Source organism: Phyllobates terribilis, unplaced genomic scaffold, assembly GCF_046119375.1.
Source record: "Phyllobates terribilis strain yellow unplaced genomic scaffold, ASM4611937v1 Scaffold_5__5_contigs__length_657084704, whole genome shotgun sequence".
NCBI lineage: Eukaryota > Metazoa > Chordata > Amphibia > Anura > Dendrobatidae > Phyllobates > Phyllobates terribilis.
In genome coordinates, this window is record NW_027362765.1 from 90,382,184 (window position 1) to 90,392,800 (window position 10,617).

A 10,617-nucleotide genomic window follows, 5' to 3' on the forward strand; every position below is an offset into this window, starting at 1 on the left:
CGAGGGTCACGGGAACAGACGGTATGACAGTTGTGCAAGTAGTACCATCTATAGCGCATGAAACTGTGGCGCCCCTGAGGGTTCGACCGCCACAGGGATGCTGCACTTCTCTAATGGAGTGTAGTGTTCCTCCTCTGAGGTAAGAACAGTGTGATAGTCATGACCCAACCTTTGCATCCAACACCACATTTCTCCACCAGAGGGTGCTAGTATGCACTAGGTGCTGCCCTGCTGGTTACAGGGAGACTGGGGAACCAAGAGTTAGGGGAACCAGTTCGTGGGTGTGGGTGGAGGACTTACAAGTTAGTTACACTTTAGATTTCATATTTAATAGAAAGCCATCTTTTGTTTTGGGTCTTTGACTGCCTTCAATCGCTCTTTGACTGTCTCTATGCTGTCAATTGCTGAGTGGACTGTGATCTCCCACCCTAACGCGGATCCTGTGTGGGCCCGCACCGGATGGAGACACAGCCCTCGTGCCCCGACCTTGGGACGAGGGGTAGGTTGTAGACAAGGAATGTCTCAACCCGGTCAAGGACCAGGACGAAGAAGGCCTGGAGCTTAAGACTGTGGCTCCACAGCAAATGGATCCCAGGCAGGATGCAGACGGAGCGGTGTACGACACCTGTCCTCGCCATGCTGATATATTCAGAGGGAGTCCGGCTGCAAGAGGGGAACCGACCCCCGACACCCGACCTTGCTACTCCACGTCCTGGTCGGGAAAGCCCGGTAGGCCCTGAGGATCCCACCGGGTATCGGACGGAGAGGAGCTGCCACCCGTGCCCTTGTTCTGAGAGGAGCTCAGAGGGAGACCCGGCCTATTTGCACACACACGGACAGGAAAGGATTCGGTCTGTAGTTCAGGAACACTCTGGTGTAGGGTCCCGACTGAATGCTGGACTTACTCGGAGGTTGTCGGACCCCTGTCTCCAGTGACTGCAGGACTCCACAGGGAGCAGGGAGTCGCCTTCCTTCTGCCATCTCTAAAGTGAGTAAAGCCTTGGAAGTTCACCCCTATGGCCTCCGGACTGTTTATTCTGCGCCACACCCCACGACGCGGAGCCCGTACTCCTCTACTACTACCCCCTCCATCCACTCCCTCTGCCCTGAGGCCCTGCTCCGCCTGGGGGGAGTGGTAATAACTTTGGCCGCCATAACACCATGCCTCAGCGGACTGCAGCGGCGCTGGTGGCCTTCACCAGATGCCACAGGTGGCGTAGTTGTAAATCAGCCACTCAACCCGGACAAGCCCACACCATCCTTTGTTAACTGTGACGGCCCTGAGCACGGGTCAGGTCCGGGCCACGGCTGCACCCCATCTCTCCATCACAGGACCCGACTTCGAGTCCCCCATCTCCCAGGGTAAAAAAAAGGGCTTTTTCGAGTAAGAGGCGTCACAGACCTAGCTCCTGTTCTTCCTCCTCCTCCTCTTCCTCATTGTCACCCAATCCACATTGGGATGAGATGAGGCTGGGCACCCTGTATGGTTCCTTGCTCCAACTCACCGTGCTCCGCCTGCAATGCATCCTCTTTGATTGTTAGCAGAGAGCGTTTCAGAAGACAGAGAAGCAGGATGGTAATGCTAATTATGGCTAATTACTGCTTCTTCCTGCTTGTTGGGGTGCTCTCCCTCCTCCTGTGTGCTGCTCTCCTCGCTCCGCATGTCCTCCTGCCAGGTTGGGTCAGTTACTATATCATCCACCACCTCGTCTTGCACTTCCGCAACCCTGGTCCTCCTCCTGACTTTCTGGAAATTGTGTCTCATCATCGTCCACCTCTTGTGACGCTTTCCCACCATCGCCTTTGTGTGACCAAGGCTGCTCAAATATTTGGCCATCGCTACATGTGATCTCCTCTTGCCCTGCTTCAAGTGGACTGAGGGAGAGGCTCGAATCTATAAATGGAAAAGTGAACAGCTCTTCGGAGTGTCCAAGTGTGGGATCAGTTGTCTCCGGGCACTCGGCATGGTGGGAGGAAGGCGGATCAGGGTGAGGAATATGCAGTCCAGACTCACGGCTACTGAAACTTGACCGTGTGGAAGACAGGGTGGTGGTGGTGGTGGTGGTGGCAAAGTGACAGGAAGCATTATCCGCTATCCAACCAACCTTTTGACATTGACAATTTCAGCTTGCCCACGGCCTCGGCCTCTTCATACATCATCATGTCAAGTTCCCTGTCCCTTGCCATGCGCCTTGCCCATTTTAAATGGAGTATAATATCTTCCACGCTCACTACAAATGGCTGAATTTGGAGCGAAGTTATATGTGATCCATGTGACAGACAAACCACAGTTTTAAATACCTGGCCTGTAGGAAACTATTTTGAACAGCAAATCGGTGTCAAAAACTTTGCTGACACACTGAAATTTTTTTTTAATGGAGACCAGAAATGGCAGAATTTTTAGAAAACGTATATGTGGTAAGTGTGACTGAGAAACCACAGTTTTAAATACCTGGCCTGTTGGTAACTATTTCTAACAGCAAACTGGTGTCAATAGCTTCACTGACACACTGCAACAACATTTTAATGGAGGCCAGAAATGGCAATATTTTCAGCGCAATTATATGTCATTCGTGTGACAGAGAAACCACAGTTTTAAATACCTGGCCTGTAGGTAACTATTTTTTAACAGCAAACTGGTGTCAATAGCTTCACTGACACACTGCAACAAAATTTTAATGGATGCCAGAAATGGCAATATTTTCAGCGCAAATATATGTGATCCGTGTGACAGACAAACAACAGTTTTAAATAGCTGGCCTGTAGGTAACTATTTTTAACAGCACCAACCTCGTGTCACTCAGTTCTCTGACACACTGCAGCAAAATTTAAATGAAGGCCAGAAATGGCAATATTTTCAGTGCAATTATATGTGAGCCGTGTGACGGAGAAACCACAGTTTTTAATAGCTGGCCTGTAGGTAACTATCTTTAACAGCAAGCTGATGTCAATAGCTTCACTGACACACTGCAACAAAATTTTAATGGAGGCCCGAAATGGCAATATTTTCAGCTTAATTATATGTGATCCATATGACGGACAAACCATAGTTTTAAATAGCTGAATTTTTAGCGCTGTAATATGGAAAGGACTTGGCTGTATTCTGCAGTGCCAACAAGCACATGGCGCAGATAAACCGTGTTCTCTGGATTGCTTTTTAAGCAAATAATGAGGATTGAGATCCAAAAAAAATTATTCCTGGACCCTGAGACGTTGGCCTATGTCTAGAAATGTCTAACAGCAGCAGCAGACAGATCTGGAATGGAGCCTCTTGTGGTATATGCACTGCAGTCAGCTATATACACTGCCTGCCTGATATCTCTGCAGATGGATTAGTCCTCAGAAGGACTGTTTGTTGAGATGGATATGTGTAATATACTTCTGTTCTACCTACACTACCTAATAAACAAGCAAATCTCTCCCTAGCTCAGCAGCACCTCTCCCTACACTGTCTGATTCCGGAGTGACTGTGATGAGCATGGCGGCGCCAGGTCTGATATAGACCTGATGACGCTGTGCGGCCAGCCAATCACTGTAATGCCACAACAACAGTGGCTGTGGAAATTACAATGAGTGGCAGGCAATCCCTGCATGTTGATTGGCAATCTAAAGAGCGCCAAACATGCAGGAAGGGGACCCGAGCATCCGCCCGAGCATCTCTCAAGTACTCGGCGAGCTCCGAGCATCTCGAGTACTGAGATGCACAGGCGAGTACCGAGTACTTGCGAGTATGCACGCTCATCACTATTAGTTACTACAGAGTATATGCACAGTTTGTTTTTTTCTTAGGTTTTGTCTGAGAAATGATCACAGTGTAAACGTTCTCCTACACATGGCACTTCTACTAACTTATGCTCCGTCTCATTTCTTTGGTTTTTCATGTGATGTGATAACTGCAAAGCATTATGGGGAACTTCTCGCAGGCATACTGTAACATACCTGGCGGCGTCCTTGCATAGTGGTCCATCTCCCACTGTGCAAGAACGCGCACTTGATCTCCAGTCCAGTCTGCTAGCCTGGCTTCCCTCCATGCTGTCTGCTTGCCTCTGTTTCTGCTGCTTAAGGGCGGCGCCCGATCACTTCCTGCTTCCTGTAGCTGCTGCAGGCACACCCCTTGTGCGTCCTCAGCCTATTACTGTCTGTCACCTGGTATTTAACTCAGCTCCTCCCTGGAATCCATGCCTGAGGATTGTGTTCTGTCAGTTGGCTTTTGGTCACTGATGTGCCAGGTCCTGTCTATGCTTCCTGCCTTGCGGTATCAGTTCCCGTGTCTGAACTGTGTCCTGTCTGAACTATCTTCTAGCCTGTTGTCTTCTGCCTATCCTGGAGGCTGTATTTCCAGGCCAATGTGAACACGCTCCTAGCCTGTTCTTTCCGCCTTCTAGGGGCCGCATACCTAGACCCGTTCCTGTATCTTGCCTGTTCCTGTCTGAACACGCTCCTAGCCTTTTCGTTCCGCCTTCTAGGGGCCGCATACCTAGACCCGCTCCTGTATCTTGCTGCTGTGTCTGTTCTTGTCTGAATACTCTCCAAGCCTGTTACCTGTTTTTCTGTATGTCCGTATCTTCCCTTTTCCTGCAGAATCTGATCCCGTACCTAACTCCTACTCGTTGTCCCTGTACTCCCGTTTGTGAGTTTAGAGTCCACTCGCTACTTCATTGCAAGTATCCTGTGTGTAACTGGTTCTGCCTTTCCCTTCCAGTCTGTTCCGTGTGAACAGAGCCCTGTTCCCTCTGCTCTGCCTTGCTCACCGCTCCGGCGGTTCTTGCCTGCTCTGCCTTGCTCACCGCTCCTGCGGTTTCCGCTCTGCTCTGACCCTTTGCTCGCTGCTCCAGCAGTCTTGCTCTGCTCTGACCCTTTGCTTGCTGCTCCGGCATTCTCGCTCTGCTCTGACCCTTTGCTCGCTGCTCCGGCAGTCTCGCTCTGCTCTGACCCTTTGCTCGCTGCTCCGGCAGTCTCGCTCTGCTCTGACCCTTTGCTCGCTGCTCCGGCAGTTTCGCTCTGCTCTGACCCTTTGCTCGCTGCTTCGGCAGTCTCGCTCTGCTCTGACCCTTTGCTCGCTTCTCCGGCAGTCTTGCTCTGCTCTTACCCTTTGCTCGCTGCTCCGGCAGTCTCGCTCTGCTTTGACCCTTTGCTTGCTGCTCCGGCATTCTCGCTCTGCTCTGACCCTTTGCTCGCTGCTCCGGCAGTCTCGCTCTGCTCTGACCCTTTGCTCGCTGCTCCGGCAGTCTCGCTCTGCTCTGACCCTTTTCTCGCTGCTCCGGCAGTCTCGCTCTGCTCTGACCCTTTGCTCGCTGCTTCGGCAGTCTCGCTCTGCTCTGACCCTTTGCTCGCTTCTCCGGCAGTCTTGCTCTGCTCTTACCCTTTGCTCGCTGCTCCGGCAGTCTCGCTCTACTTTGACCCTTTGCTCGCTGCTCCGGCAGTCTCGCTCTGCTCTGACCCTTTGCTCGCTGCTCCGGCAGTCTTGCCCTGCTCTGACCCTTTGCTCGCTGCTCCGGCAGTCTCGCTCTGCTCTAACCCTTTGCTCGCTGCTCTGGCAGTCTCGCTCTGCTCTGACCCTTGCTCGCTGCTCCAGCAGTCTCGCTCTGCTCTGACCCTTTGCTCGCTGCTCCGGCAGTCTCGCTCTGCTCTGACCCTTTGCTCGCTGCTCCGGCAGTCTCGTCCTGCTCCTCTCTCGCTCACCGCTCCAGGCGGTCTCGTCTTGTTCTGCTCTTGCTCGCCGCTCTGGGCGGCCTCACTCTGCTGTTTGTCCACCGCATCTGCGGTTCTGTTCCTGAGTCCCAGTCTGTACTGGGTCCTATCCACTCGGTGCTCCAACCTGTCGTACCTGCCAGTACCTCCCTGCCTGCATACCAGTCGTGCTTACCAGCATCCGCCAGTCTGCATACCAGCCGTGTCTGCCTATACCCAGCAGTCTGTGTGCCAGCCTAACCTGCCTGTTCCTGTATTCCCCTGTGTGGGTCAACAGCCGTGTCCGGGGTCTGTCCTGGAGTAGCACCTGGTCCCTCTGCTCGGTTCCTCCTTGGTGCACTGGCGTCATATGTCGTCGTGCGACCCTGGTCGGATCGGGTGGATACTTAGTTACGCCCCTCCAGGTATTCACTCTCCGGCACGGTCCAGTGGAATCACTACATATACACGCACACGCCACTCAGCCCGGGCGTGTGCATTACACATACCTTTAGGTCATGTAAGTCTTTTCTGGCTGATGTTTGATGATTTGATGATTTTTGCGAAGCTAATCTCAAATCCACCGTATTTCCAGAAATTCAGCACAAATTATACTTGCATCAAGTAAATTCTCATCAAATCGATTAACTTATCTCCAAATAATAACACTCCCAGGGATACAGAACGTCCTCTCATTGGGTGACCAAGTAAGAGGTCTTATTATGTGTCCGCCAACACTACCAGTTTCTTAACTTCTCATAAATTGCACTAGTGTGGCCAAAATAAAAGACACAAAATTCACTCATTCAATTTTATTAAAAATCATTTCTGGCTGAAATATGGAAATCTTGACAAGTTAAGCAGCTTTATGCTTAGGGAAAGCTGTCATCAAGGTCTCTTAAGCATTACCAGAGCGTTTTTGGAATAATGAAAATGAAATTGTGTGGGTGAGTGCCATGTATGTTTTACAACACTAGGAAGAAATTAAATTACCGAGTTATTATTCATCAAAGGTACTTGTTACCCTATGACTGGCACTATTGCTAGGACAAACTGAATTAATCAGTGAGTCTCACAGTCGGTGTATATCATGTATGCATATACTGTATCATTGTATGTGCTTCCCATATCAATTGAAATGGGTGATTCACTAAAACTCTGATTAAGCATGAGTAAACCCGAACTGGAAAGTTTGAGAGTCGTACCGGTACTGGACCCCAAACAAGGACTTCTTCCTGCATGTCTGGTTTTCTGTTCGGGTCCTGACGTCTAGTAAAGCTAGTTCAAAGGCTGCAGCGCAGCCAATCAACAAGCTTTAAGGCTGTGCGCACTTTCAGTTCCATCAAAGCTATGTCAAGTCTGGAGTGGCTGTGATTGGCCGGCACAATACGTGACTCAGCCTGACAGTAAAAAAAAAAGAGAACATTTTTTAAAAAAAACTACCTTCATTTTTAAAACCAGCCGAGGGAAAACAGACAGCTGTGAACTGGTATTTTGAGATTGGGAAGGGCCAATATCCATGCAACTTCCTAATCTATTAATATCAGCCAGCAGATGTCTGATTTGCCTTAACTGGTTATTAAAAATGGGGGGACCCTAAAAAAATGACTTGAGGAACCCCCTATTTTTAATAACCAGCTAATTCAAAGCAGACAGCTGCGGGCTGATATTAACAGGCTTGGAAGGGACATGCATATTGGCCCACTCCAAGTTTAAAAATGACGCGCACCCAGGGCCGTAGGGTACTCGGCAGCCGGTCCTCTGGTTGCCGGGGGATATCACGGTGGCTGGCCCGGTCCATGACCAATGGGGGTCAGTAAAATGGGGAAACTTCTATTATTTGAGGTTTTTGGAATTATTCGTTATGCCACCTGTGGTGTCTGGTGAGGATCACCAGTGCTGCAACAGTCCTCTGAGGCAAATGTTAGGGCAGCTAATGATGGGACAGCTCCCCACAGGTGGAGCAGGCCTCAGGGCAGCGTGGGGGATGTACTGGATGGTGGTGCAGGGGAGAGACGGCAGGTCGATCCCGGAGGAAGGATGGACACTCACACAGGGGTAAGCTTCAGTACCTTTACTGGTGATGCAGGCACGGTCCAGGGTACTCCAGGTGAAGGGCGCACTTCTGGACTCTCCCCAGTGAGCGGGTATAGGGCCTCCTGATCCGTTGCTTTATTCTCTAGGCTTCTGGCCTGCCTGGAGCTGGGCCTAGCTTGGTTACTGTCTCTCTCTGCACCTGCTGACCTGGTGGTAGGTCCTTCTCTTTGGAGATCACTCTCCCTGGATGCTGGGACCTCTGTGACTCCTAGCCCTGGTACTACAATCAGCATTAGGTGGACCTGGGACCTGTAGTTCTCCAGGGGCTCCGGTGGATCCTACTGGGTGTAGAGAGTCCCTGTAGGCACGGACCCGGTGTCCGGTATATATATCGGGGTGAGCTTACTATGCTCCTCTGCCCCCTAAGTTCCACTCTCCTTTTCTCCTCTTCTCCTCGCCGTCGACCACACTCTGGGCCCTCACTACCTGGCAGCTGGCGTGCTGTGTCTTCACCGCTCTCTGAGCGTCGGCACGCTCTCTGCTCACTCTGAGCTGTGTTCCTCTCTGAACATTGAACTGAAACTAAGACTAGACTCCAACTAACTGAGCAGCCTAGCTCCACCCTCCCTATATATGTCCCTAACGGGCTCCCTCTGCTGGTCTGAGGCGGAAGGTGGAGGTGTATGAATGTAGTGAGGGCCTCTTGTGGAGAAGTCCATCCATGCACCCTTCTGGGTTCTGTGGCACCAATGCGCAGCAGGGCGCCACAAAAACAGCAGCCCTCAGCCCTCCATTAGATGCACCAATTCTGGCACTTAGCCTTCGCTCTTCCTGATTGCCCTGGTATGGTGGCAATCAGGGGTAATAGATTTTGGGGTTGATGTCAGCTGTGTAATGCCAGCTGATAACAAGTCCACGGGTTTATAATGGAGAAGAGTCTATTAGACGCCCCCATTACTAACCCAGTAAGTTAAAAGAAAAAAGTACACACGCACAGGAGAAAAAAAATATTTTATTTGAATAAAGACTCCAAACTAGTTGGATGTTGTCGGATCTGCACAGAATTTTTTTTTCTATCAATAAATGGGTAAACCAGGGAATGTGTGAGGGAGTCTTTATTCAAATAAAATGTTTTTTTTTTCCTCTGTGCGCATTTTTTTCTTTTAACTTATTGGGTTAGTAATGGGGGCATCTGATAGATGCCTCTTCATTACTAACCTATGGGCTTGATGTCATCTGACATTACACAGCTTATTTCAACTCCAAAACAATTATACCGCTTGCCAGCGCCCCGTTTAGTGAATGCGCCATTTCTGGGGTGGCTGAGGGCTGGTGTTATTACTCTGGGAGGGAGCCAATATCCATAACCCCTAGCCAGCCTATTAAGATCAGCTTGTAGCTGTCTGTTTAGCCTTTGGGTTTTATTAAAAATAGGAGGGACCCCACGTCATTTTTTTGGGTGTCCCCCCATTTTAATAACCAGTAAAGGCTACACAGACAGTTGCGGGCTGATATTAATAGCCTGGGATGCTTCATGGATATTGGCCCCTTCCCAGAATAATAACAGCAGCCTCAAACTGTCTGCTTCCCCTTGGCTGGGGACCCCATGCCATTTTTTTCTTATATTTCTTTATTTATTAGCTAAATACATGTACAGTAAGCTAGACACGCACTGCACTATTTATCTCATTGACATATTTCTTACTATGCACAGGCGCCGGCTGGTGAATACTCTCATCCTCGTGAGAGGGGCTCAGGGTGGTAGTGGTGGCGAGAGACTGATGTGTTCCTACACCCTGGATGCCTACAAAAGAACAATGTCTCAATTTTCTTGTGCTGTGCATGTGGTGCGTAACACTCACGTTTTGGTCGCAGATCTCTGCTTTCTTCGGTTCTTCTATTTCAGGTACCGCTGTACACATATTAAGGGACTTCTACTCTATTTTATAAAAAATAACTTTACTTAACCGACCGAATGTAACATAATGAAACATTCAGTATTGGGTACAAACTATTCCATGTTCAAAGCACATAGCACAGCATGTTTTGATGTTCACTGTCTGCTTGTCCTGAGCTATACCTTCCAGATCTGCCATTTTTAGTTTCTGAGAAGCTTCGCAGCATTTGGATTCTTATTTCAACTCCTCTATGCTATTCCCTCTCTGACTTCCCCTTTTGGGAAGATTTTGAGACACGCTTCTATATGCCTCCTGTGGACCGTAGGCCTCAAACGTTAAGGGAATGTCCGCTTAAGAGTTTGTGGCTAACGTTCCCCACTGGAATGCTGGAATTCTGGAAAGCATGTGCTCCTGGTGCCCTCTGGACCTCCAACTACTGCTCTGTCATATCTCTCCCTCTGACTCTAACTACTGTAATCAGGAAGTGTCCCAGTTCACTCAACCTGCTCCTACCACACTGGAGAAGCACCTAAACCCATTAACTATTTCCTGACTTATAACCAAATACTTCCTATCCCATAGAGCCCACCTCTGCACTTTCCCATTCCTAATCCAATGCTCTATCTATACCTATCCTATACTGTCCCTGTAACTAACACATCAGACATTATGCAATATAAAACACTCTTATATAAACATAGGGTACAACATTATATTCACACAGGGAAAAGAGGTGCATGCCCACTCAGGTCACTCTCTTACAAGCGTCGCCTGCTCTCTTTGCTATCAGCAAGAGTAAGTGACACTGATGACAGTAGTATTCATCAGCCGACGCCTAACCGGCGGCAACCTTTTCACCGCCATTCACAGCAGCTGGCTCACATGCTGTCCTCTTTTTGACAGCATAGGAACTTGCAGCGGTCCGTGATACCCAGTAGCTGTGACCGATGGTGACTTCAGTAAGGTTACCGGCGGTCAGAGCTGGTGTTTCCCACGCTGTCACACAGAGGAC